Here is a 5,337-nt window from a genome sequence, read left to right as displayed (position 1 = left end):
GGTGAGATGTTTGCATCTATGCTATCAATTGAATTTGATTTTGGTGCATCTTTTTGGAGAATATTTCCTTAAGTCAGTGATTGCCTCAATTGAATTTATTTATTCAATGTTTTACATTTTCTTACATAAAAATATTCCTACATGCTGCACCCACACTACATGGGGTAGTTTCCAGAATAATCAGCACTAATGCTACTTTAAATTGTCATGCTATGAGCTTTAGGTTATTATATTTTGCATAAAAAAGTCTACTTTGGCTTAGGATGGAAAAGTGATAGTGCAGGGAGGGAAATTACCACAAGATTTTATTTTTAAGAGGCATGGATTCTAAACCGTTTGGAGATTACAATTAATCATTTCCATTTAAAAAATTGATTTAATTCTCCTTTTACCAAGATATTGCTTTTGTCAATCTTCAATCTTCATTTCTGATTTTTATTCTCTTGTTTGGGGGTGGGGGGGGGGGGGATCACCGATCTTTCATATAGCTATACCCTTATTTCCTTAAGTTTTGATTTTGAAAGTTTGTTACACTCAAATTGTGTTTATGTTGCTCCCATTCTAAATGCAGTAACACCATGTGTTGGGATCATTATGGGTTCTGATTCAGATCTTCCTGTTATGAAGGATGCTCAAGGATTTTGAATATGTTTGGTGTGCCTTATGAGGTTGACTTCTAATGAACTACAGGGTCTATTTTGGAATTCAGAAGTTATTGATCATTTAATTTTATTTTCTTGTATATTCCAGGTCTAACTTAACAAATTATAATATGCAGGTGAAAATAGTTTCAGCTCACTGGACCCTTGAAATGATGTTTTCTTATGCCTCATCTGCCTGGAGAGAGGCATTCAGAGGCATTAGATTATCTTGCTGGTGCTGGAGGTGCAGCCCACTTGCCAGGCAAGTTTATTTGAACTATGCTCCAAATATTGTTTCACAGTTGCTTTACATGTCTCATGGAATTAATTGAGCTTTGTTGTAACTTGCAGGTATGGTAGCTGCACTCACTCCCTTGCCTGTTATTGGCGTTCCCGTGCGTGCTTCTGCACACTCACTGCTGTCCATTGTGCAGGTATATTATTTTCTGACTTCTAAATTATTACATTTATGGGGTCCAAATCTTCTGTCTCACTTTTCCTGTTCCACTCTATACTCCACCAATAAATACTTGTCACGTGTTCACCTAATTAATTAAATACTATCATTATTGACTTATTAATACTACAGTTATTAATTAATAGTAGTATTTAATTAATTAGATGAACACGTGGCAAGTATTTATTGGTAGAGTATAGAGTGGAGCAGGAAAAGTGGGACAGAAGATTTGGACTCATTTATGGGATGGGTAAGTGTTGTAAAGATCCAATATCCTATGAATATAATATTAGTTCTTAAAAACTAGGGCATTTAAATTGGATGTCTGAATGCTGGAGTCTTAGGGATGCCCTTTTTCTGGTTTTTATAGTTGCTTATCCTTGATTAATTAATGTGTTTGCTTTATTTGATGAGAGAAATTCTATTTTAATTCTTTGGGATGTGTTTTCTGGCACAGAGAATTACTATTATTCTTTTATTTTTATTTACAATTACTACATATATTTCCTTGGCACAAAAATACTACTGAAATTAAGGCAAGTTGATGGAGGCAATATTTTTAAGCCATGTTTATGAGGTGAAGGAATTTTTTTTTGGAATTAATTTAATTATTAGGTGCCTGGAGCCAAAAAAAAAAATCATGGTGCTGAATATCTATGTCACTAAATAAAAAATAAGTAAAAAATCATAGGTGCTGAATTTCTATGAAACCAAAAAAAAAAAAATCATTAGTGCTGAATATCTAATATCTGAATGGTACCTATCAAAAAACAAAAAACATCAGAATGGTGCAAGCATGTAGACACTCGCTTAATCAGGTTGAGATTTGGACAATGAGTTTCATTGCCTTAAAACATTGTCCAATGTTAGAGCCTCAGAAAAGATGGTGCTTCATTCGTTATCTCAAGTTCATATTTGATTTCTACTTGCACTTTTTTTTTTTTTGGGGTGTTTGATTGGTATTAAGAAGCTTTATTGAAAAAGGAGAAACAAGAAACACACAGCAAAGGAAACAGTTTCCTTGGTACACGGAGTTCACAAGGAAAATTTAATCACCACAAAGTCCTAATTTTTATTTATTCCTTTGATGATTATGCAGATGCCAAGGGGTGTTCCAGTTGCAACAGTTGCAATAAACAATGCTGCCAATGCAGGTTTGTTTGCAGTAAGGATGATGGGGATTCATGATGCTGACCTATTGGCAAGGTGGTTTTTTTCTTTCTTCCCTCTCTGGAAGTAACGCAAAACTTTGTGTTGGGTATGAAACCAAGAAAAAAAAAACTTTAGTTCACAAGTCTTGCATGAGCTGATTCTGGAATAATATCCTTTGCAGAATGAGCCAGTATCAAGAAGACACAAGAAATGATGTCTTGAGAAAAGCAGAGAAGCTGGAAAAGGATGGTTGGGAGTCCTATTTGAATCCATAAGTACATAACTGCTTTGCCAGCCATATGCATGATTTTTGTGAGTTTGATACACTATGGAAGTTCAAGTTTGGAGAATACATTACCGCAGAAAAATTTGGAATTAACTAAAGAATATATCCAAAGCGGATCAATATATGTAGGATGAATGCAAAAATGTGTTAACAGAAAAAAGTTCAAGTGAGGATAACTGGCAATTTTGCTTCAATTTTGAGAGATCAAGAAGGAAAGGAAGTACAGAAAACAGAGGGCGTTTGTGGGACTAGGAAGAAGCTTGTATCCATTGTAGTTGCTATAAGGGGTCCACTGTAGCAGTTAAGTTGAATGAGTCAAAAGTATCCCTTTAGTTGCATAAGGGTGTTCTTTTGGCCTTAAAAATTTAGATGTTAATCAATGATTTATTATAGCATTGAGTTCTAGTACTTTACGATGAACGATTTTTTTAATTGGTCTCAAGCAATTGTTCTGCCATTGAAGGCCAGTGAGCTGCACAATTCAAGTCTATGATATCTATTGGTACTTGGTAGGCTTAAGCTTGTCTTTGGATGGTGGCACAGCCACATGTTAATTGGATTGAAATATAGAATTGAATATATCATAGACTATTCTTGTTATTCTTCTGGATAAAAGCCCGGAGAATCTTACACTGCAGATTTCTTGGAGAGTTCTAATCCTGGAAGTTCATATTGTTTTTCTTGTACCCTGAAATGTTATAACTAGTTTAAAGTTATATCTGGGGAGTAATCTAAAAGATATTAGCAGGCCAGTCCAATTTTAATTAAAACTGGCAAGCCCATGTTATTTTCACTTGTCAATGAATAAAGGCGAACCATCAAGGCAGATTGGTACGGTAAATATAGGAGATTGAATCTTGTTCAACATAAATTTGCTGGGTAAATTTAAGGGAGACGAAGGATTATTCTGTGTAACCCACCTGCTGCACCTATAAAAGAAAAGACAGAAAAAATGGTGCCGAACTTTGATGGCTAGGAAGTGATATTAGTACACGGTACACAAGCTTCCCAACATATTTTATTTTTATAAGCCAATTTTTTTTTTTTTTTTTTTTGAAGAGAAACTTGTATTTCAATAACAAAGGAAAATGAGTACAACAAAGGCCAAAAGCTAATTAAAACAACTTAGGCCAGATTGACATAAGTGAACTAAACAGAGCAGTATAACACCCTTCCAGAGATTGGAAGCTTGATTACACTTAGCAAATTGGGCTAGCTCATGAGCAGCCCTGTTGTAATCCCTTTTCACGTGATAGAACTTACAACAATTGAAGACAGATGCCACGGACTGAAAGCTTTGCACAAGGTGTCCCATAATGCCACCATCGTTGACTTGAGAAACTGCTGCAATGACCGAAGAGGCATTAGATTCGAAGATCACCTTCCGAAGGTTCAATGCTTGAGCTAAGAGAACACCATGCTCCAAGGCCAAAAGTTCTGTCCACTCTGCAGGGTAGTGCATGGGCAGAGCCTTACAGAGAGCAGCAACAATCACACCCAACTCATCTCGAATGACAGCTCCTACACCAGAGACACCATTGCCATCAATGGAGGAGGCACCATCCACATTAACCTTGAAGTAACCTGGCGGGGGAGCAACCCAACCACATTGTGGGGGCGGAGGAGAGGGAAAGTCCTATGAGGAGGCCTCCCTAAAATCCTCAACCAAGCTCTTAGCAATCTCCAAAACTTGCAAAGGCTGCATACTGTTCTCATCGTGGATGTGCTTGTTCCTATTGCACCAAATTGACCAAGCAATTGCAAAGAAAAATTACAGGCACAAAGCAGACGGAGAAGAACAAAGATGGAGCACTAAGTCATTGAAATCTGATGCTTTTAGCAGCAAATCAATGGGGTAGTCATGCCAAAGGGACCACACCGAAAGAGCAAAATCACAAGAGATTAACGCACGAAGAAGGCTTTCAGGCTCCTCATCACAGATTGGCCAAACACAGTAAGTTTGATTACCTTTAGTAGCCATTTTTGTAAGTACGGGAAGGCCATTTACACAAGCACGCCAAGAGAAAATCTTGAATTTTTCCGAAAGCTTTAGAGACTAGATTTTCCTCCAAATCCTAGCATTTGAATCACCAGAAGAACATTCCCCATCATCCCTTGAGTCAAGGAGTTTGCTTGCGACAAAATAGGTACTTTTAACTGTGAATTCTCCCTTTTTATTCCCTATCAAAATGAGCTTGTCATTTGGAAGATTGAAACTTAAGGGGATTTTTAAAATGATATCAGCCTTAAAGGGAAGGAAGAGGGCACGGACAGTCTCTAACTTCCACCATCTAGTCATTGGATCAATAAGAGATGAGACCATGGGGTAGTCCTCATAAGGGTGAGGAGGAGAGATAACTTTATAAGTCAAGGGACTTGGGAGCCATTTGTCATCCCAAATGTGGATTAGATGCCCATTTCCAACTCTCCATCTTGTACCACTACGCAAAACCTCTAGGCTACTAAAGATACTCCGCCAGGTGTAAGATGGGCATGCCTAGACTGGCATGGAGAATATCACAAAAGTGAAAATATTTTGCCTTAAGAATGCAGGCTGCCAGGAAACTCGGGTTTGTGAGGATTCTCCAAGCTTGTTTTGCAAGCAAGGCAAGATTGAAAGCCTGCAAATTTCTAAAACCCATTCCCCCCTGCAACTTAGGCCTGCATATAGTCTTCCAACCAAACTAGGCCATTTTGGTCTCCTGGTGTTTTTGCCCCCACCCAAAGCTCCTCATCAATTTTTCAAGATCTTTACAGAGAGTTTTTGGAAGTTGGAAGCAACTCATTGTGTAAATGGGAAT

The 5,337-nt window shown here is 37.5% G+C and overlaps 1 pseudogene; it reads left to right on the top strand.

Annotated features, from left to right (window-relative positions):
- The first annotated feature begins 572 nt into the window (after nucleotides 1–572).
- Nucleotides 573–3,222, top strand: LOC112038826 (phosphoribosylaminoimidazole carboxylase, chloroplastic-like; annotated as a pseudogene).
- The last annotated feature ends 2,115 nt before the right edge of the window (nucleotides 3,223–5,337 follow it).

This window comes from Quercus suber, unplaced genomic scaffold (assembly GCF_002906115.3).
Source record: "Quercus suber isolate HL8 unplaced genomic scaffold, Cork oak 2.0 scaffold_142, whole genome shotgun sequence".
In the NCBI taxonomy this organism is placed as follows: Eukaryota; Viridiplantae; Streptophyta; class Magnoliopsida; order Fagales; family Fagaceae; genus Quercus; species Quercus suber.
Note: the sequence above shows the minus strand (reverse complement) of the source record. Positions and strands in the feature narration are given on the sequence as shown.